Below are 23,923 nucleotides of genomic sequence, written 5' to 3' on the forward strand. Positions count from 1 at the left end.
TGGCTGGGGTCGGAGAGTGGGTTCAGGGCCAGGGTAGGACAAGCCCCAACAGTGCGATGCTGGGGAGCAGGTTGGGCCGGGCCCAGCGCGGTACCACGTTCCAGCAGCCTCCAGGTACCTGGGGAGGAGAGGTGTGTTATGAAGTTGGTGCAGGAAGATGACAGGCCAGGAGACCCTGCCTGGTGGGGTCCCTGGGGACAGGCCCAGGAGGCAGCCTCTTCCTGCTGCAGCCGCCTGGGCTTGCTGGCCTAGGGAGTCCACCAAGCTCTTGGGCCTCTGGAACTTTGAACTGTGTGCTCTTAGCTGAGCCCATCAGCCTTGCCTATGTGCCCAGAAACCCAAAAGGAGGGAGACATGGAGGAAAAGGGATGTCCCTGTGACCATGCCCCATGGGGGATACTTTCTTGCTCCCCACCCGCCTCTCTCTCTGTACCTCTCCTGCCCGCTGGCAAAATTAAAAACAAACAACAACAAAGCAATCAACACTAAGAAATACCCGGTCTCACGAAGGTTACAAATCAATAAATAAAATGTTTTGCATTTTGTGCATACGTAAGCACTGGGGAGACTCAGCAGGGGCAGGGAAGTGGCATGTAGAGAGGAGGGCATGGTAAAGAAAGCTCTTTGTCCGAGTCCAGCCACTAAATGGATAGTTCACTGTCCTCCTGCAGCGGAGGCACCTGAGGCTGGGCCTGGAGAGCCTGCACTGTCATCCTGGCCTTCGCCATCTTAGACGCAGGGCTGCAGTTTTTGTTTCTCTTTTCTCTAATCCAAAGTAATTTTTTAAGAGACATTTTTGCTATAGAGTGTGTGCGCTTGCCAGAGAGACAGAGGAAAAGAGCGATGGAAAGCGAGAAAGCACCCCCGGGTAATGGTCATGTCGCAATCCTGTCTCTATTCTCCTCTCGGGATTTTTGGCAGGCACGCGTGCACACGTGCCCAGAGTGAGTTTTAAATCACTGGATCCAGGACTCAAACCACGATCGACTACGTGGGAGTTCAGCAACATAACCATTACACCATCTGCTGGTCCCCCAAAGTAATTTTTTTTAAAATATAATGTGATAAACGGGAAGGGCATGATGTGGTGCGACCCCCCCCCCCCCCCCCCCAAGGGACGGCCTGATGATGAGTATGACGGCGAAGTCGAGGGAGGGAAAGGGAGTCACGACTGAGCCTCCTGGAGGAGGGGCTCTCACTCCTGGCCCTCGCGGCTGTCAGACGAAGGGACAACCTACCTAGGCAGAGGACCATGGGACCGAGGCACCTTCGTAAATTAGAGCCTTACCAGGACTGAGCGTGCAGGAGCATCTGGGAAGACACGAGTTTAAATCAAACCCTTTTGAGGGAAAGTAAAACAAAGAAAGATTTTATAGACTGTGGTCAGTTGTAAATTCGTTTTAATGCCAGGATTTTCGAAAGTGGGTTTTATAATCTATAAATCAGTTCGTTTATGAACTTACGCTCGATCTCGTCTTGTTCCTGTTCTTTCGCATACACGAGCTGGGCTTGCCTGTGCTCAGACCATGAGTCAGTGCTACCGAGCGCTGTCAGTCTCCAGCCTGGAAAATCAAAGTTGTCTGATGTGCAAACAATATATACGAAGCGTTTTCTAGGCTGGGAGCTGCTCTGCTTTTTTCTCTTCAGGTCACTTATGAGAACTGCCCTGGGGACAACCCCGGGAGAAGGTGGCCAGAGCCAGGGCAAGGGTGGCCTATCTGCGGCTTAGCTTTCCGGCACCCATGGGACTCACACCCACCCACTGGCCTCAGGGCACAGTGGACTTCCATGAACCATGCTAGTTAACTTGCACCCAAATGGAGCGGCCAGGGGAGAGTGAACTCTGGCTTGCAAATAGCTGACTTTAATCATTTTGGCAACTCACACTCTGTGTGGGAGGAATAGAAAGCAGGCGACATTGACATGGCTTCGGAAGGAAGGATCCTCCGCGGTGCACAGGGCATTCAGCCTGGCTCTTGCCGCCAGAATAGTCAGCCTCTTCTTGAGGAGCTGAACTGGCTCAGAGTGGGGATGGGAAGAAGCAGCCACTGAGCTGAGCAGTCACCCTTGCCAGCTGAGGACCAGGGCTTCCGAGGGAAACCGCCTAAGTAAACAGACAGAGCGAGCCACACCGAAGCCATCCCAAGCAAGAGGCCATGTTTCCCTGGGCGGAGCCAGTGTGGATCCATCGTCCCCTGGCCTCAGCAGTGTCCCCAGGGACAGGTCAAACTGCTCGGCCTGCCCCCCCCCTCTGTGTGTGTGTGTGTGTGTGTGTGTGTGTGTGTGTGTGTGTGTCTTGCTCTCTTTCTCTTTGTCCTGTGAGCCTTTGTGAGAAACCACCCAGGACCCCCACCGCTGAGGCTGCTGGAGCTCAACACCAGCAGGCTCTTCTTCAGGCGTCTGGAACGTGTCTAATGCAAAGGGAAACCGAATGGCTTCATTCTGCTGCCAAGGAATCTGATACCGAAGAATCCGATTATCAGGATCACCTGGGAGTTTGAAGAGCCAAAGCATGCAGCTCTTTGGCCCGCCCTTGTCTGGCTGCACTGGAGAATTTCGGGAGGGCTCCAGGGACGAGCACTTCCTAGGTGATTCAGATGATAGCCAGGCCTGGGGGAGACTCGATGTAAGAAACCCAAAATGTGGTCTCGCCCTGATGCTAGAATCATGAAGACTTTTTGGCACACAGAGAAACCTTCTAAATCAATAAGAAAAATATGAACAACCCCCTGGAAATTCAGACAAAGACAGTCTCATTAAGAAATATACAATGGTCGATAGCTACACGCAGAGGTTCATCCTCACTAACGGAGAATCGAAACAACCAGATGGAATTGTTTTTGCACAACAATCGGCAAAGCTGAAAGCACCGGGTCATTCTGAGCATGGCAGAGCGAGAGGAAGCCCACACTCACCTCTGCGGGTGGGAGTGTGCACTGAGGCAGTGTCTGGAGAGCAGCTTAACGATCTTTGTCAAAGCTGTACACGAACATGGCTTTGGTGAAGCAAGTTCAAGGATTTACCCTGTACATGTATTTAAGAAGCAAGCGAATGGTACATGCAGAAGGACCATTCATAACAGCAAGAGCTGGAAACAGCCTTCAAGTCCATCAACAGGACAGTGTTACGTACGGAACGTACAACCACACGGTGACCACTGATCAGCTGTTAAGAACAAGGGAGAGGGGCCAGCAGGTGGCATGGTGGTGAAGGCACTGGACTCCCACAGTCCCTGCCACTGTTCAAGTCCTGGACCTGGTGACTTGAAAATCACGCTGGGCGCATGTGCTTGCATGCCCAGAATCCTGAGAGGAGAATGAAGATGGGATTGTGGTGTGGCCATTCCCCTTGGAGGTGATTTCTCACTTTCCCCCTCTCTGTCTCTCTCTGGCAAGCACACGTACCCTCTGACAAAAACTTAGAAAGAACTAGGTAGAGCTATATAGATCTCCCTCTGGGAAATGCTATTTTGTGAAAAAGGCAATTGTGTGTGGTTGGAATCCATTTGGGGTAAAATAAAAAGGGGTGGAATCAGGTGCTTGTGCTTACATTTGTAGAGAGCGATCAGGAAGAAACCCAGAAACTATCAAATGAACGGACTGGCAAGTGGGAATAAAGGTTTGGAGAGAGAGGTGGCTTTTAGCTTTTCACTTGTCAACCTTTTAAATCATTTGAATTTCAGTGTAACACACACTACTTTTGTAAAATACAATAAAGCGAATAAGCTAAAATACAAAGGTTAAAACACACGCCGACAACCCCTGTGTGGATGGTAAGCACTTCCGGCTCTAGCAGATGCCCCCAAACAGCCCACATATCCCGGGCTGCCCTCCGAGTCTCGCTGCGGCCCATGGCCATCCACGTGAACTCACACTCACCTCCAGCAATGACCACTGCCGCTGTGTCCTTTCACTTTCCGCCCTGGGCCTTTACTGGTGCCCCTGGAGCAGCTGGGAAATACCGGAGACACGGTCTCCACTGAGCCACATTAATGGGGACAGGGTGTGGGGACAGAGCCCCAGGGGGCCTGGCGCAGCCTCGTCTTGCCCACAGCGAGGGCCTTGAGGCTCACTCCTCTCCCTGCTTCTTCACTCCTGCTTTCCAAGTCAGCGCCTACATGAATGACCTCTTTAGACACTTGTCCTGCAAGAAATGCAGGTCAGGTCACCCCCACGGGAATCGCAACTTCCTGGAAGCTGCTGGCCGTGGCATGGCTGTTATGTTCCTGTCTCGCACAGGATGGGTGACTGGGAGACCTCTGCTCAGCGCACAGTCCCCAGTGCAGAGTGTCTACCCTGCCACACCAAGGAGCCATGGCAGGGGTCTGGGCCACCCTCTGGCAGGTGAGGCTGGCTGGGAAGTCTGCAGAGATGGCAGCAGAAGGACCCTTCTGGGCTACCCGTATCCTCACTCTGCCCACCGCGCGGGAGGGGAAAGCCCAGAAGCCTGTGGCAATAATGGGTGTGCCAACAAGCCCTATGTTCTCAGACTGTGGTCACGGGAGAGACCAGGCAGTCCACACCTGCTCTGCTCCCAGACACCCAAAGGTGCGTGGGAGAGGGAGCAGGCCCAGGGCAGAGCTGTCTCAGGCAGGAGCGCGAGAGGAGTGGTGACGAGCTCAGGGACTGAGGGGGTGCTCGCGTGGCCCCTACAGCTCCTGCTTTGATAGCGATCAAGGTAAGTCGGGGCTACAGCAAGAATCCTGCAAGAGAGCTTAGCGACCATGAGGGAGGCTAGAGAGTGGTTGGGGTTAAGGGTTCCCTTCCTCTGGGGCCGGCAGGCCTGGTGGTTAAGGGCACTGCACTCCCACGTGGTAGACCACGGTTCGAGTCCCAGACCTTATCTACCACACCAGCAGCTGGCCCCAGCTGCCTGGTCTTACTTGGCCAAAGTGTGTGTTTGGTGGAGCCTGTGGTTACAGCAGTGGCCCGTCGTTACTTTCTGCCCACGGCCTGTGAGAAGGAACAGCAGCAACGTCTTGCCCTGGGTAAGGACACTGCTACTTTCTGGGTATTTCAGGTGGTGTGAAGCAGGGGCTCTCCCGAGGGTACAAGGGCAGCAGTGGGCAGTGACTTTCTGGGCAGATGCTGGGCACCTGGTGACATCAGCGGCAGGGGGGGGGGGGGGGCGGAGACGTCCCTGTGGCGCTGTCTGGGCACCTGGCAGTGTCAGCGGCAGGCCTGGTGGGGAGCCTGGAGGGAGGGAAAAGATGTCCCTGCAGTGCTCTCTGGGCACCTGGTGTTGTCAGCGGCAGGGCTGGGGGGGGGGCCCTGCGGCGCTGTGTACCGCCCAACCTCAGTCAGTGCTCGCTCGTTGCGCTCCTGCTGTGGAACCGCACCCAGCCGGCCAGAGATGCAAAGGCTGAGGGCCCACTGCTCATTCACCCAGGTCTCATCAGGCCTCGGAGCCCTTAGGACTAGGTGTCCTGGTGACACCACCTCCTCTGGTGGACAGCAGGATGAGTTTGGTTCCCGGCTGAGGTCTCTGGGTCTCCGGGTACAGCAGCAGAGCCCGACCCCTGCCCCACTCTGAAGAGGTGTCATGGTCCTCTGCTGGCTCCTGCTGCCCTCCAAGTTCGAGCTGGTTTGCTTTCCACCTCACAGCCTCACAAACCACTGGAGAGGAGAAATCTGTCTGGAATGTTAAGCCTCTTAACGTGTCTGGCCCGGTCTGGACCTGGGAGGCCAAGCAGGGGCAGACCCAGCTCCAGCCTCCTCAGTCCTGGGTTAGTTCACGCTCCATCCAGGGATCCAACACCCCCCTGACTGAGACAGAACTGACCAGGGGAATCTGGGTCTGGCAGAAGCTGCATCTCCCCCATTAGTCAAAGACGGCCCCTGCAAAGTGCCCAAACCAAGTCGCATTGCCTTGGGCGCACCTACCGGGTCAGCCAGCCAGGAGGCAGGGTGGGGGTGGGTGCTCTGGGCAGCCAGCCCACTCCCTCCAGCCCTCTGCAGCCTGCAAGGGGCTCCCCCACACTCTGTCCCCGCCCTCCATCTAATCCCCAGCACAGACCTCCCAGGGGAAACGCCTGGACCCCCAGTCCCGATAGCCCTGTGTTACCGAGGCTGACAAGGACATGGGGCCAGAAAGACCTTCGGTAACACTCCCCGGAGTCACTTGGAAGCAGAAACAGCCTTGGCCCTGGGAGGCCTGGCCAGGTCCTCTGGAGCCGGGTGAGCCCTTGCTCAGAGGCTACACCCCACTCTGTTCAGTAGCTGAGAAACGACCGTCAGCCCAGGCCTTGTCTTAGCTCGGCCGTGTAGGTTTCTCTTGCCAAGGAGGAACTGGCGTGCAGACGTGGAGGCCGCTCCCTCTGCACCACGGGCGTGGGCTTCCCCAGGCTCTGGACCTCAGCCATACCCGGGCGTGTGGCAGCATTGCGAAGGCCCCACGTCCACGAGTGTCTGTGGACTTCGCAGCTGCGAGAGCCTGGGGAGGGAGAGCTGCGTGCTGCTCCCGGGCGAGGAGGACGCTGCGCACGCGGCTTCCTGCACCCTTGCCCCTCCAGGGGCCGAGTTCCCCCGTTCTACTTGCACTCGCAGTCCATGATTCAGAGGGCTGAAATGAGATACGCAGTCAGAAGGGAGGGAAAGCAAGGACAGAAATCCCGCGGACTGGAGATGGCGTCTGCGTGGTGGGTGTCTTCGCCAGGCTGCGCCCTGGAGCCCCGCCACCTTCTGTCCACGTCCGCGTCCTCACCTCACGTTTGGCAAGGACCTTCCCCCACGTGGAGGGCACACAGTTCCAGAGGCAGCTCGGCCGGTATGTTTGACCTTTAGAAAATAAGTAAATAAGAAATCAGGACAAATAGGCAGAAGAAAACCGTCGACACAGCCCTCCTCCTCTCCCTCGGCAGCACGAGTGCGCAGGAAGGAGCGCGAGGTGGCACATCTGCTCCAAGTGTGGTCCTCCAGCACAGACTCCCCACGTCCCTTCCTCCTATTCCCCCCTTCCTTGTTTTTTTGAAGACAGGACCCCCTGCTCAGCCTCCCGAGTCGCTGGGTTACAGGCCCACCACTGCAGCATTTCTAGGTGGGGCCAGGAATCGAGCCCGGGCCCCAGCCTGCCAAGCAGAAGTGTCTGCCAGCCTACCACCATGCCAGGCCCTTTGCTGTTCTTTTCACTAAGCGTGGGAAGGCTGGGCTTTCTCCTCAGGGAAGGGGAGCCCAGAACTTTCTCTGGTAGCCAGTTTTAAATGCTTCCACAAAGGTTTTTGTATTTATTTAAGGCTGTCTCAGGGCTCTGGGAAATGGCCCAGAACAAAACGACAGGGTGTTCGGTGACACCGTCAGCGTTAACGCCCTCACTTCGCAGCTCAGGACGAGAGACGGGAGAGGACTGCTAGGCTGTCGGGAAAGTCATGACGCATTTTGGCATAGAAGAGCATAGACAAACACGTCATGGCTTTCCTGACAGCCTAATACTGCGTTCCCCGCCAGGAGCGGCCCGCTCTCAGTGGACCTGCCGAGATGGTTCAGGTCAGAACTCACTGTGAATCCACACGCCCTGACGCAAACCCTCCGCGTCTCAGCTCGGGCTGTCGTTCGCCGGCTGCAGACTGATTGTCCCCGTCCTGCGTCAGGGAGCTGCGACGAGCCCGTCTACACGCCTGAGTGACACGGCACGTCTCACGCCTGGCTCCGGTTGTCCTCAGCGGATCCAGCTTCTCGGCATTTCCCAGGAGGTTTGGATCAAGGCTATTAACGGCCCAGGCGTCCTCATCTGAGAGCAGAGGGGTCGGTCTGGCTCCTCCGTTGTCATCCCGGCAGGTCACGGGCCTCCAGCATCCTGCCCCCGTCTCCAGGGGCTCCGACCGTGTGGTTCTGGTACGAGCGCTTCTGGACTTGTGTCGGGTAGTGGCGCGCGCGGCTTGTCATCGCTTTCTTTCCAGGTGGGACAAAGATTTCGTTTTGTCTTGTTTCTACCTGACCCACTTCTGCAGCCCAAGACCTACTCCCAAGCCCTTTCTGGGCCCCCTCCCCGCGCCGTCTGCCGTCTGCCGTCTCCCATCTCGCAGTCGTGTGTCTAGCCTGACAATAAATTGAGAGTGAACAGAAAAGCAGTAATTGGCACTGGCAGGCTCCTCTGTCAGCAAAGCCAGTACTTTACAGTCACATTCTATAGTCTGAAAAACCCCACAGTTACGGAAGAGCCTGTGAAGAGGAACATTCGAGAGTGTTTCAGGGCCCGTGGCAGCTAGTCGTCGATATACATGTGCTCCTTCACTATGAAGCGGCCTTGGCAACAGGGTTACTGTGAGCAGAGCATTAAAGATCGATTAGGTGGGACCAGCAGTTGGCGTAATGGTTATGTCATTGGATTATCACATAACCAACCGCGATTCGAATCCCGGACCCGGTGGTTTAAATTCACGCTGGGAGCGTGTGCGTGCATGCCCAAGATCCCGAAGGAGAATGGAGGAGAAGGGATTGCAGTGTGGCCATCCCCCCTGAGGGGTGATTCTCGCTGTTTCTCTGTCTCTCTCTGTCTTTCTGGTGAGTGTACACGCCCTGTAGCAAAACACCTCTGGAGCGAGGTGGGGGGAGACTGTTAGGTATGACCCACCCACCAGGCCTCCAGTACTTCTCAAGCCTGCTTTTTCTAGAGAAGTCTCAGAGTGGCCAGGTATTTTTATTTTAAGGATCTGTAAACTCATCTTAAAGGCAAAGTTTTAAATCAGGGATATACAAACACAAGGGGACTTTGTTTTTAGAGGTTTTTGCTTTAGGGGATGTGTGCTGATGAAGAGAGAGACAGAGATAGTGAGATGGAAAGTGAGAAATCACCCCCCAGGGGGAAGGCCACACTACAATCCCTTCTCCTCCCTTCTCCTCCTAGGATCTTCAGCACACATACACACATGCCAGGTGTGAGTCTCAAGCCACTGGGTCTGGGACTTGAACCGTGGTTGGCCATGTGGGAGTGCAGAGAGGTAACCTCTATGCCATCTGCTGGTTCCCAAGGAGACTTTAAAAAGTTTGTGAAAATGGATTGAAGTATGAGCTTATCTTAGTGTAAACATTCTGAAGTCGGTGCCTCGTTTTCTCATCGTATGCATTTCTATGACCGCCCCCAACCCGTGCTGCAGGCGCTCTTGTGAGCGGGGATGGTTTCTTTCTCTTTTTAAAAAATATTTGTTTAATTTTATGTATTATTTTCTAATTTGATGAGAGAAGGAGAGAGAGGAAGAGAGACATAGAGAGAGAGTGCAAGCCGCACAGGTGGTGTGGGGATGGTTTCTTACCGAGGGGTGAGGGCCACGCTGTCTGATACAGTGGTCCCAAGCCATTTGTACCTACTGGGTCATCGGGAAGGTCACGGTGCATTTTTGCGTAGGAAAACATAAGAAATATGTCATGACTTTCCCGATGACCTAATATTTAAACCTAAATTCAGGGCTGGGTGGTGGCGCAATAGTAAAACATGGCACTCTGAGAGGCTGAGCCACGTGGGAAGGTTCTAGGTTTGTATCCAGACACCTCCCTGAGCATGCGGGACACACACATGCCATGGTCCAGGGCTTGCTGAAGCTGGGGGTGGTGGCATCAAGACCGTTAGGTGTTTTGTCTCTCTGTCTCTTTTTCTTTGTCTCCCTAACTCATGGGAAAAATAAATCAATCGACTGAAACAAGAAGCCTAAATTCAGCGTCATTAGTATTAAACTAAATCAGCCCAGTCCTCCCATCACACCAGCCCTGTGGTAAGTGCTCGGCCACATGGGGCTGGGGCCACGAGACTCAAGACTGTGGATGACCACGTGCTTCCACCAGCCAGGCACGTTCTGTTGGCCGGCTCAGGTTTGGAGACTTTCCTGTCCCTAAATATATGAAAACAAAACAGAACCAAACCTCCCCTCTCTCTTCAAAAAGGGGCAAGACTGCTGGAGTCAAGACTTTTTTGACTCGGACCTAGCTAATATTTGCTTAGTATGGAAACCCAGTGGTTCACAATCAGATTTTGCAAATTGAATATCTACAAGGGGCCTTCAAAACACCGCAGAAAATGTGTATCGGGAAAAACCATGCATGGGTTTCAAATTGTTTTACACTGAAATAAACTCATACTTTAATTTTGTTTTTCCCTGAACATTTTGAAATCCCTTGGTACAATAGCCAAGAAGCAAGTCTCTCTCTTCTGTGTCGAAAACAACAACAAAGAACAATGAAACACGAGGTTCTCTTAGTGGGTGTCTGTGATATTTTGACAAATGGAGGAGAACGCCTTCCACCTTGTAGGAGCAATGCTTGGAAGGACCAGTTAATGCTTGCAAATCCCTTTGAAGATGGGAAGCGCAGTTTCGTAAGTGCAAGTCCTATTTTATTATTTATTAACATCAGTATTAACAAAAGGAAAATGAATGCTTTTTTATGATGGGCTTTTTTTTTCTTCTGATTTGTGAGGTCCAAAATGGGTTTTGTTCATCTAGCTCTTCCAGAATTCAAAAGTAGAAATATAACACAAAAGAACACACGGAAGGCCCACCAGGGATCTAGACAACGTCTGTCTGGAGGTACACGGAGCTCTCATTTTGTGTGTGTTCCACGTGGTCTCGGGTTAGTCAAGAACACCTCTCCTCAGGGGACACCAGGCACCACTGAAGCGCTTGTTGGCTTCTCCTTGCTGGACAGTAGCAAATCCACAGGGGCGGGGTGCCCTCAGCCGACAGCCAGCAGCAGTGGTCGGCAGCAGGGGAAGCAACAGCGACAATTCCCTGGGAACGGACAGCACACTCCTTGCAAAGAGCTTCCCGTGCACACTCATTTAGTCGCACCATCATCCACACGTTAGGTGCTTGAGTGCTGTCCTCGCTATACAGACATGCCAACTGAGGCAACAAAGGCTTTTCTAAAGGACAGGGAAAGCACGAGGAAGCCAGGGACAGCAGGCCACGTGGCTGGAGTTCTGCGTTCTGTGGAGGCGTCAGGCTCCCGCAGGCTCTGGAGGTAGCCCTGAGCTGAGGAGAGTCGTCCGAGCTCGTCTTCTGCTGCTATACCAGCATCACAGGTGGGAGTTTACACAGGTAAGACTTACGCAGCTCACAGTTCTGGAGGCTGGGAAGTCCGGGAAAAGGCCTCTTCTTGCTGACTCATGGAACATATGCAAGACCAGAAGCGAGAGAAGGAGGAGCCAAACCGTAATTTTTACCAGGAACCCACTCCCACGATAACTAATCCTGTGATAAGAGCATTATTCATGAGGGCAGAGCCCCCACAGCCTAGTCACCTCTTAAAGCTTCCACCTCGCAACAGGTGCATTGGGGATTAAGTTATCAATTCTCAGAGCATACTCCACTGTAGAAAGAGCCTACCTTTGCTGCTGTCCAGGAGGGAATAATGCCCCCGAGACCCGACACTCATTACCATCTGAGGCTGGGGTGGGCGATCCAGACAAGTTGGAGAGAATAATTCATAAATGGAAAAAAATGAAAATCATGGTTTCCCAGAGCCTCGGGGGTTTTAATCAACCAAAAATGAGGACATTTGGAAAACCAGAATAGCTACAGAGGGATCCCCAATGTCTTCAGCAATAGATGCTAATGCTTCTAGAAAATACGGGACGGTGCTGAGAACGTGGGAAGGTTAAACAGCTCATAATCACCATCCCCCTAGGTGACCCCAGGGTGAAACGTTTATGAAACCCTCTCTGTGACAGAATACTTAAACAGTTTAGTAGTTCATCCTCCACCTTCATGAGCTCGAGGGATACAAAACTTTACATTCAGATTCCACAAAACAAGAAGCTCCCCTTACATAAATTACTGGGTATTTGAGAGGCAAAGTTCAGAGCGGCTGAGACAGCAATGTGCCTGCAAGAGGCTGGGGAGGCTTCGGACAATGCAGGTCCACCAGGCGGCAGGCACTCTGCATGTCCTTCGGCAGGAAGGGTTAGTGAGCTCTCAAAGGCAGCGCCACCTCGCTTCGTGGGGTGGACTTGCAGAGAGCTTCCTGGGACCTGCTCTTTGGAGCTCCGGGGTGGACTCAGAGTCAGGTAGAGGGAACAGCCAGGAGACCATCTTCCACCGTCCTTCTGCTCTGAGAGTGGAAAACGCTCCCCCCAAAAAGCACAAGGGGCATTTAGGAGGCAAAGCCCAGACCTGCCCAGAGTGGCTGCTCATCTTGGTCATGGCCTGGCACCTGCTGACACCCTAGGGTCACGGTCCCAGGTTGCACAGGACTGGCTGAGGCCAGCAATGACAAACACCTTCAAGAGTGAAAGCTGACGAAGACAAGGCAGGATGTGGGCTGTCCTTATTTTTGGTGCCTTTGAGAGCAGGCAACAGCCCTTTCGATGACATCCAAGCTCACGTGATAGTCTCCCCAAACCTTAGTATGTCCATGGCCATCGCAGGAAGATCTTCAGCATTAACAGGGCCATGAACCCAACTGCTCTACATCCCCTTTCTCTCTGAGCCTCTACGTCACCTTGGATTGTCCCATCTGGTGTAAGAGCTGGAAGGGCTCAGGCCGCTGGAGCTGTGATGTCTGGTCTGTCGTCCGGGGTGGGCGATGGAGCCTGTACTACCAACAGCTCAACTTTTAGAGCTTGCTGATGCACCGGGTAAGCATCGGCATGAGAGGAGCCCAAAGCTTCAAGACGCTGGTATTCCTTGGCTCTTTTCTTTACTTTCTCAGATGTGGTTCTACTCTCAAAGAGCTGGCAGTCCCGGGGCGTGTCTCCACCACCAGGTCCTAAGCTCCTCAAGGGCAGGAAGGGCCCACTTCCTTCTGCCGCCTCACTGCCGCCCAGACCAGAGTCAGACAATACCAGGTGTTCAGCTCACATCGTTGAGCAAACCTGAGGGAAGAGAATGTGGCGTAAGACAGAAGTCTGTTGTTGTAGAACCTGGCACAAAGGTAACTTTACCATTGGGAGGATGAAGGAAAGGTCCACAAAGGTGGTATTTAGTGTCCTATTTAGGGGTTAACCGAATTTACCACTTGTTAGTTGATAATGCACTTAGAGCCGCAGCAGTTGGGCAAGTGTGGAATTCCCATCGGCGCTGGACCTGGCACTGGCACTTGCCCCGGTGTTCTTTCTATGAAAGCATCATGTCTCTGAAGGCGCAGTTTAGAAAATGCATGTACATTTCCTGAATGCTCAATTTCAAGTACTTTTCATCTTGTGCTTGCAGTTTGCAGAGTAAATGGAGTTATGGAGTGGTGTGTGATTACTAGAACCAAATGTAACTGGCGTCAAATTTAGTAGGGAGCGAGAAGACGAGGCCGACTGCTCTGCACAGACGGTGGTGTGAGTGCTGCGTCGGTCGCTTTGTTCAGGAAGGGCTGTGGGCGAACACCTCGTGGAGGTACGTCGTGAGGCATGGACGGCCACCACCTAGAGGAAGCTTAGGCGTGCACCGCGCCTGTGGACAGGTCCTGGAAGCAGAGCCTAAGCTCCAAGTGCAAGTCGGTTCCCTCCTGACACCCCCTCCACGTCCACACCAAGTCATGGCTGACCACATGAACACACATGGAAGCCATCCGTCAGTTCTGTGTCCAAGCCCGAAGTGCTCAGCGAGAGTGGCCGAGCCAAAATTAGAAAGAACGTCCTCTGCCCAGTCCATGCAAGTCCACTGTCCAGCACTTGTCTCCGTTCATCTCGGGAGCACTTTGAAAATGTCACAAGTTATTTCTGTTCCCGTCTGCCCAAACCTCTCTCTCACGCGGACTTGTAAGTCAGCAGGGAGCCCAGCTGAAGGCTGCCATGGTGGACACAGGCATCAGGGTATTTGGCAAACGTTGGTGTGCTTGGTCCAGAGGGCACAGACGGCTGAGCGGGCCGGACCAGGCCTCCCAGCACCCACATGGCCACGAGCTAGTGAAGTAAGAGGAGAGGGGGCCGGAGCTTCGGGGTCAACAGCTGTTCCTGCAACTTGGAACACCAATTGCCGCTCGAGTCTCAAAAATCCACATAACTACTAAATGTGCAGTGTTGAACAGTTTATGGAAAAGGAGCCAGGCGAACAGCCAGTGCTCTTAGGTTCTGGTCCCAGTTACGTAATCCAGGACAAACAATCCACTCATTCATAAAAGTAGTCGCTTTTCATAGATAAAATGATGATGGGGCCAGATGGCAATGCAGCTGGGCCCTCGTGGGAAAGGTCCTGGGTTCATGTCCCGGAGCCTACAGGAGTACATGGGTCATGTGTCTACACCCACCAACAGGCTCGCAAAGACTGAGGTGGAGTGTGCTGTAAAGACCCTGTGAGGGTGCCTGTCTCACCATCTCTGTCAGTCTGTCTGTCTGCCTGCCTCTCTCTAATGGAAGAAATAAATAAATAGATTTTTTTAAAAAGATAGTTATGAATTAGATTCTCTTTGAGATTTTTTAGGGCTAAGTCATTCCAGGATATGATCTCTCTTTTAAGGGACTTTATTTGTAATAGATTTTTTTTTTCTTACTCAATAGACTATTTTTAGAGTAGTTTTAGTTTTTGGTTTACATCTATCTACTTCTTTATTTTTATTTATTTATTTTTAGGTTTTTGTAATAGGGTACATGTGTTTGTCAGAGAGAGTCAGAGAGAGACAAAGAGAGGTCAAGTGAGAAATCTCTCCCTAGGGGACATAACCATGCCACAATTCCATCTCTTTCATTCTCTTGAGATTTTGGGCACACACGCCCATGCACCCGGCATGAGTTTCAAGGAGCCAAGTCCAGGTCTCGAACTTGGGCTGGCTATGCAGGAGTCCAGTGCCTTACCCATCAAGCTGCTTGCCGGTCCCATACACACATACTTCTACAGCATCATACGAAATATTAGGCTGTCATGAAAGTCATGATGTATTTTTTTCATGCAAAAATGTGTCATGACAACCTAATAGTTTGATGGTCTTAAAAATCCTCTGTGGTCCACCTATTTCTCTCTCCTCCCTTACAAATCCTGGAAACCTCCAATCTTCCTGTTTCCTTGGTCTCACTTTTCCAGAATGTCTTATAGTTGGAATTGCATGTTACGTAGCTGTTGTTGGTTGGCTTCTTTCACTTAGCTGACAATGTGTGTCTAAGGCCCCTCCTGCCCCCCTATGGCACGATAGCTAAATCCTCTGATCGCTGAATAAGCCACGGTCTGGATGTCCCACACTTTGCTGATTCACTCACTTATTGAAGGGCATTTGGTTGCTAACAAGATTTGGCCATTAGGAGTGGAGCTGCTAGAAACAGCCACGTGTGCTCACGTTTCCCGCTTCGATAGGTACGTACCAAGGAGTATGACTGCATGTTTAGTTTTATAAGGAACTAAACTGTCTCCTATAACCGCACCACTCTGCATTCCTACCAGCCATGAATGAGGCTGCCTGTGGTCCCTCATCCTTGTCAGCACTTGGTGGTGTTGGCCTCTCAGACTTTCTCTGCTGTAATCGGGGTGCAGTGGTAGCTCGCTGTCGGTTCATTCGCAATCTTCTGACAGCCCTTGGTGCTAGCACTTTTTCACGCACCTGCTCACCTTCTGTATGTGTGTCTTCTCTCCTGATGCGTATGTTCAGATCTTTAGCCCATTTTAAAAGTGCATTGCTTTTTTGCTTTTTTGATGAGTTTTAAGAATTACTTGTATATTTGGATACTAGTCTTTACCAAAGATTTTCTTCCAATATATGGCTTATCTTTTTTTTGAATAGTACCTTTTATAGAGAAGTACTTTTTCGTTTTAATGAATTTCAACTTGCCATATTTTTCTTTCATGGATCAAATTTTGGTGTTGCATCTAAAACATTATCACCAAAGCCAAGACTACCTAGAGTTTCTCCTGTAGTGTCTTCTTCTTATAGTTTTGCATTTTTGCATTTTTAAATGTTTATTTATTGCTTCTATGAGTAAGACAGTGAGAGCAAGAGAGAGCGGGAGACTGCACCCCCACTGGGTTGATACTCTGATCCAGCCCCAACTTTCAGCCAGCCCCACCTGGCATGGGCAAGCATGTGCCCGGCATATTCAGGCAGATCCTAGACTTGAACTAGGAACCTTCCCATGTGGAATCGCCTCATGGGCTGTCACATTTTACTGCTACTCCACCATCTGGTCTCATCATCATTTTGAGTTAGTTTTTGTGAAGGATAGAAGGTCTATATTTATATAATTTTTTTCACATGTGGATGTCCAGTTATTCTAGCACCATTTGATAACAAAACAAGTTTTTCTTCATTGAATTACCCTTTCTTTCTTTTAATTTTTAACTCTTAATTTTTCAGATTTTTGCCATAGGGTACATGAGCTGAGCTCACTGGAGACGGAGAGAGGGAAAGCGGGAATCCCCCCCCCCCCCCCGAATATGGCCACACCACAGTCCCTTCTCTATCAATCTCCTCTAGGGATTTTGGGCATGCATACATGTGCACCCAGCATGTTTTCAAGTTCTGGATACAGAACAGGTGTGGAGTCAGTCATGTGGGATCCAGTGCCTTAACCACCATGCCACCAGTGCACCTGCCCCTGCTTTTAAATCAAAGAGCAGATGACTACATTGCTGTGGGTCTAGGTCTGGGTTCTCTATTTAATGCCATCAATCTGTCTACTCTTTTGCTAATACCACACTGTCTGATTACAGTAGACTTAGGGTTGGTAGTGTCAGTCTTCTGACTTTATTCTTCTCCTTTAATATTGTGTTGGCTACTTTGTTTTCCTTTCCATATAAACATCGGAATAATTTTGTTGATACCCACAAAATAATTTGAAATTTGGATTAGGATTGAATTGAATCAATAGATGAAGTTGGGAAGAACTAAAGTCTGGATAATACTGAGTTTTCTTATCTATATACATGGAATAGCTCTCCATTTAGTTAGATCTTCTTTGATTTCTTCATCGAAGATTTAGTTTTCCTTATATAGAGCTTATAATATTTTGTCGAATTTATTCCTGTTTTTCATTTTTTGCCAATGTAAATGGCATTGAGTTTTTAATTTTAAATTATAATTGTTGGTGTATAAGAAACTGATTACTTTTATATCTTAATCTTATATTTAGAAATTTGGTACATTTGCTTCTTAGTTCTTTTAGAGAGAGATTTTTGCTATAGGGCAGAGTGTGTATGTTCACTGGAGAAACAGAGAGACAGAAAGCGAGAAATCATCCCCCAGGGGAGATGGTCATGCCACAATCCCTTCTCCTCCATTCTCCTCTAGTGATTTTGATCGTGCACGCACATATATCTGGCGTGAGGTTTAAACTACTGGGTCTAGGACTTGGGACCACCAGTTAGCATAATGGCTATGTCGCTGGACTCCCATGTGTTTGACTGCGGTTGGAGTCCTGAACCCCGTGGTTTAAGCTCACACTGGCCGTGTGTGTGTGTGTGTGTGCCCAAGATCCCGAGACGAGAAGGGATTGCAGCATGGTCATCCCCCCGGGGGGTGATTTCTCCCTTTCTGTCTCTCTTTCTGGTTAGCACACACACCCTATAGCAAAAACCTCTCAAAAAAAAGTAAAACAAAAACAAAAACAAAACAAAACAAAACAAAACAAAAAATCCCACTGGGTCCAAGATTTGAACGGCAGTTGACTATGTGGGAGTCCAGCAATGTAACCATTGTGCCATTTGCTGGTCCCTCCTTTTTTTTAAGATTATTTATTTAATTTTATTTATTTATTATTGTTATACAATTTGCTTGTAGAAAGAGAGAGAAAAAGAGAGTGAGAAAGCAAGCCACCAGGTCTGGGACTCAGACAATAGTCCACCACGTGTGAGTCCAATGCCTTAACCACCATACCACCTGCCAGACCAATTAGTTCTTTTTTTTATGTGTATGAGTCTTGGGGAGTTTTCTACATGTATAATCATGTCATCTATGAATACAGGTAATTTTTATTTCCTTTTTCTCAGTCTGTGTATCTTTCATTTTAATGTCGTGTCTTGCAGTATTTCCTAGAGCTTCCAGAATTGTGTTGACTAGGAGCAATGTGAGTAAACATCCTGGCTTTGTTCTTGGTCATAGTGGAGAAGCACTTAGTTTCTCACCATTCAGTGTGATGTTGACTACGGACATTTTTGTAGATGTTCTTTATCAAGTTTGGGTAATTCGTTTTGTTTTGTTTTAAAATCATGAATTCATGTTGGGTTTTGTTAAATATTTTTTGTGTAGCTATTGATATGGTCATATGATTTTTTTGTGTGTAGCTATTGATATGGTCATATGATTTTTCTTTAGCCCACTGAGGTACAGATTATATTGTGTTGGATGGATTACATTAATACTTTAAATAATTATTTTAATTAACTTTATTTATTATCATTATTATTATTATCATTTTAATTTGACCAGAGAGAGACACAGAGAGAGAAAGCAAGCCAGGACTCGAACTGTGGTTGGCCACTGGGAGTCCAGCACTCCTAACCACCATGCCACCTGCCAGCCCTGGGTTACATTAATTTTGAACCAGCCTTGCAGACCTGAAATAAATTCCAACTTGTTGTAGTATATAATTCTTTTTATACATTGATGGATTCAACTTGCTAATCTTTTGTTGTAGATTTTTGTGCCTGTCTTCATTAGCGATATTGCTCTCTAGTTTTCTTTTCTTATACTGTGTTTGGTTTGGAATTAGAGTAATGCTGGTATCAGCACAAAAAGATGTTCAACATTGTCAGTTACTGAGGAAATGGAAACTAAAAACTGTCTGAGATACCACCACACAACTTTTAGCATGGTTAACCCAAACACCAACACCAATAGCAACAATGGGATAATATTTAGTGTGGGAGAGAATTTGGAGCAACTGGAATTTCCATTCATTGCTGGTGGGAACAAAAAATAGTACAACTGCTTTGGAAAAATCATTTGGCAGTTTCTTTTAAAGTTAAACATATGTTTACCAAATACAAGAACCTTTACACAAATGTTTACTATTTACTCATTGTTAAAACTTGGACACCCAAATGTTCTTCAATGGATGAACCAACTTTAGTCTGCCTATACAATGGAATGTTGCATAATAATAAAAGGAACTACTGATACATAAAGTAACATGAGTGAATTTCAGAGCAATATGTGATGTGGGAAAAACAACTCACAATGCTATGTGTTGTATAATTCCATTTTTATAATGTTTTGGAAAAAGCAAAACTATAGGAACAGAAAACAGATATACTAGGTTGCCTAGGGTTGGGGAAGGGGCACAGAATTGATTACAATTGGGTATAAATCAGTTCTGTTTGGGGCGAGGGAATAATGCTCTGTCTTGGTTGTGTTGTGTTGGAGGTTATGTGACTATATGCATTTGTCACAAAATCCACAGAACTGTACAGTAAAACAAATGAATTTTTCTTTATGTAACTGTAGCTTAATAAAAGACATAAAAGTTTCAAAAGTTAAAAAACATGACCTAGCTTTGCATCTGACTCTTTGGTGACAGTAAGCACTCGGGATCTCAGCAATTAAAAGCGGCCCACATTTCATAACCATTTCTTGGCCTTGCCATGACTGCCTGCCTCTCCACGTCAATCACATTGGAAATCAGAATGAGGGCGGGTCATCTACTTTGCCCTGAAGAGAGGCAGGACTAATTTCATTATGTATTTCATGCTATTTTCTCTTTTCTCTTTGTCCTCACCAGGAGTAAATTCTAAATCAGCTCAGATCAGCCAGACTCCCAGTTTGGTATCCGGTAGGAGTGGTGTCCGGCTGCGGTCAGAAAGGTTGGACTCTGGTGGTTAAACAATTAGTGCTTTATTCTCCCACGTGGAGCCGGCCAGAGACCACAATGTCATCAGGGACCCAGGCTATTTCAACAGTTGTGCAAATGCACTACAACATCTTTGGAAATATTTTTTAGAACAGAAACTCAGAAATAGGCTAAAAGTGTGCATATTCGGGGGGACTCCTTTTGGATCATAATTTTAATTGTAATTCCTAATTTACACATAACTGCTGCGCGTCTCCGTGGGTTTCAGTGTGGTCGTCCAAGGCATGTGTGCAATGTGTGACGATGAAATCACGGCAGTGCCAGCCCCACGCCCACGTGCATCATGCCCGTGCAGTGCCCGCAGCGTTCCTCAGAGGTGCCCGGGCAGTGTCCCTGGTGCTCCTTACTCTGCGGAGTTATCAGAGTCCAGAACTCCTCCTCGTTCACATGCGCTCTCACGGACGCTTGACTAGTACTGTGGATTCTTGAGTTATTTTCATACAAATTGCTTTCCTCCTTGAATGTAGCAACGTCTGGGTATCCACTTGACTGTAGACTCGGTGCTAGAAACACTGCACTGTGTGGATTGGTAAAAAGGGGCTCAGGTTGACCAAGTGGCCAGCCATGGCTGGGGGTGGACACTGGCTGCCTGACTCCAGGTCCCATGCTCTTCTGTCCCCAAACTGATGACAGTTCTATTGTTGCCTTGATTATATTTTTGATTCCCTACTCTCTCTCCCACCCCACTCTTTCTTCTTTTCTCCTTTCTTTGGCTGTTCACTGAGATCCACAATGTGCTGGGCACCAGGTCTGCTCCATCAAGATGCCTTGTCTTCGGAAACTTTTAACGGTCTCCTTGAAATGCTTTCTCTTTTGCTTCCTGGGGCACCGTCTGTCCTACAGCCTGGCAGCGCTGCCTGCGTCAGAGACAGTGGGGCATGGAGGAGGATGGGTCAGAACAGAGGGCGTGTGGAGACCTAGCAGCGAGGAGAGGGCCTGCTGGGACCTTGAGCAGTAGCCAGTCCTCCTCCTGACCATATCAGCCGCGGGACTTCACGCCCAGCGTCCCCTCAGCCAAGTGAGATGAGGGTGGAAGTGGCTGAGTTGTTGGCTGACACTTTCAGGAAATCTTAAAAGGGGCTGACCGCGGGCTGACCTCCTGCTCCTGATGTCCCGTACACATTGGCTGTCTGAGTCTCCGTCCTCAGACCACTTTTCCTCTTAAAGACCTTCGATCCTAGGTCATCTCGTCCAATCCCAGGGCTTTAAACACTGTGTAGAACTTGGCCAGCTCTGGATTTCTCTCTCTAGCCTCGACTTCCCTGCAGACTCGGGTTTGTGTACCAGAGGCCCCCATCATTCCCCCGCCACCATGACTAATAAACAGCTCAAATTAGCATGTTTAAACAGGGCTCTTCATTTCACACCCAGATCTGGATCCAGATCCGACCTGCCCCTGGCGCCTGCCTTTCGTTAATGGCGCCACCGGGCACCGAGTGTTCAGGCCCAGATCCCGGAGGCATGCGGGGCCAGCTCTTTACCTCACAGCAGCAGCAGGGCCGGTCTCTGCCTTCCAAGCCTATCCTGAATCTGATCACATCTGCGGCCTCCACAGCTCCTCGGCGATCCAGCTCACCACCCGCTCTCACCTGGAAAACAGAATCACCCTCGTGACTGCTCCCCCTTCTACCCTGTCCGCTACAATCAAATCTCACAGTACAAGAAAGATCTTTTTTAAACTTAAGAATGTGTGATATTCTTGCCCAAACCTTCCAGTTTCGTTTGCCACTGAAAACGAATCAAAAACCGAGGTCCTCGGCTCTCCGCCAGCCTCCCGGCTCCCCCTGCCTCACTGTGGTCCTTGTCGGCACATCCGGCCCCAGGGCCTTCACACAGGTGGGACTGTGCAGAGAGCAGGCTTCGTCCAGCTCTCCGCCCAAACGCTGCCCTCCAGAAACCACCGGACGCCTCGTCCCTCACGCCAGACACTGCACAGCCTGCTCCTCGGCTCACTGGCCGCTCCTTCGTAGATCCCGAGACCCGGGCCACACTCGCTCTCTTTACCAACGCGCTTCGCGCTCAAGAAAGATTTTCTGAACAAACGCAGCGAACAATTTAGATACTGTTATTTCTGAGGCTATCAATATTTTATTTCCCACTGCATTCATGAATTGCTTCATTTACTTCATTTCTTCACTGTAGTTTAACATCTAAATTGCTTCTGATATTTTTCCTAATATAAAAATACTTCATCAGCACAGCCAGTATCCCAGTCGTTCAGTCTAGTTCTCAGGCCATGCGTAACAAAGCTTGGTGGAAAATGGTTCAATTCACTCGCATGGACTACATTGCGAGCTAAGGTGGAGACAAACAGAAACCGGCCTTTCTCTGCCTGTGGGCTTCTGGGACGTCCTTCCTGTCCCTGATCCCATGATCCACCTGGCCTTACCCAGCTGATGAACTACCCTCGAGACGCCATGAGAAAGTCCTCTCTGTGTTAGGCTGTCTGACCCCGACCACTGGCAGGACCCGGGCCTTCATCTGAGTCTATGTCACTGTCTCCCGGCATTGACCAGAGTGCCGATCGCCAGCTCCTGGCGTTGACCGGAATGGTGATAGTCATCTCCAGGCATTGGTCAGAGTGCCAATCACTGTCTCCGGGCACTGACCGGAGTGCCGATCACCGTCTCCCAGCATTGACCAGAGTGCCGATCACCAGCTCCTGGCGTTGACCGCAGTGCCAATAGTTGTCTTTCGGCGTTGACTGGAGTGCCAGTAGTCATCTCCTGGTGTTGACTGGAGAGCTAATGAATGGTTTGTCTCCCTGCCTTTTCAGTCAGCTGACAGGCTTGCCAGGGCCTAGAGCTGGGTCCCATTCACCATTTGGTGCTGAGCACACTGCCTGGCACGTTATAAATGATTAATAAGCATCTATAGAAATGCTGACTGAATTCGCCCCCCAGAATGGTTATGAAAAGCGTTGTCTGGTGATACCTAGGAGTGAAAAACGGCATACGACTGCCCCTCCCCGAAGAGAACATGGCAGCAGATACCGGTGCCGGCAGGAGGAGAGTCTCCCGTGAAATCCTCTGGTCACACTGGCGGCCCTCACTCCCTACCCCGTCCCGATACTTCCACTGTAACACTTGGATTATTTTTTTGTCTTCTACATTTTATGAGATTTCTTTCGAATTTGTTTGCCTCTTTGGGGACACACTGTTGCAGGATATGAATAATTGAACACAACAAATTTGGATGATAAATTATGGATTACAGATGCTGAGTTATTTTGAAACTGTTGCTCTGTGTGTTGTAGTGAGGCACTGGAATATTAAAAATGTGTGTTTTAAATCAACTTACGTTACTTCTTGAAGAGAAAGGACAAAACAAAACTATGAAAACCCAGAGCATTGAGGAAGATTGCCGAGCTCAGGGTGACTTTCCTTGATGGGGTACGCAGCCCCTGGGGCAGGCACAGGCCTTGTGGTTACTAGCAGCGCTCAGCAGGGTCCCTGGGGTAGTCCACGTCTGACCTGGCTCTGAACGCCCCCATCCCTGTGCCCTTTGTGGGAGGGAGGACAGAGGTGAGTCTTGAGGAGGAATTTACTCTTGTAAACCATCCTGGGGCCTGCTGGCTGCAGAGTTCTGTAAACCAGGGAGCGTGGGGACCCCGTGTGCTGCCACAATGCAGAGCTGGTAGCACTGAGCAGTGGCCATGTGGCCCTGGGGTGGGAGGTGAGATGAAGGTTCTTCCGTAAGGAGTTGGTACCTCCAGGGATGCGGCAAAGACCCAACCGTAGAGGTGTGGGTGCTGCTTTGGTACAAGTGGCGCACCTACAGACCCGGGCTCGGCAGGGCTGGAGGCCTCGCTTCGCAGTGTTGCACTGTGGAATCCTCAAAAGGCCCCGAGATTGGAGCTGCCGGGTCCTCCAGGCGGTGTGGGAGCACGGGGTGTGAACTAAGGCAGTGCATTGGCCGAGCACCTACAGGAGAAGCAGCTGGAGTCCGAGAGACCCTTTCCAACTGTCCAGTCAGGTAACTGCCCCCTTCAACGCCAGCAGAAAGTTAAGGGTTTTGTTCCCTGAGGAAATGACTCAGGCAGAATTCCCTGGTGGAAAGCTACCACGCATGGGCCCACGCGTGTGCTCGCAGCACCTGATCAGACTTGCAGACCTCTTCCCTAAACACGTGCATGCAGCCGAGGGGTGCCAGATGCCGAGGAAAGCCTGTGCTTCAAAACACGAGTAAGCACGCAAACAAACGTCTTCTAACCTGCAGGAGGCAGACTGCCCGGAAGAGC

The sequence above is a fragment of the Tupaia chinensis genome, unplaced genomic scaffold (genome assembly GCF_000334495.1).
Source record: "Tupaia chinensis unplaced genomic scaffold, TupChi_1.0 Scaffold000161_3, whole genome shotgun sequence".
Lineage (NCBI taxonomy): Eukaryota > Metazoa > Chordata > Mammalia > Scandentia > Tupaiidae > Tupaia > Tupaia belangeri.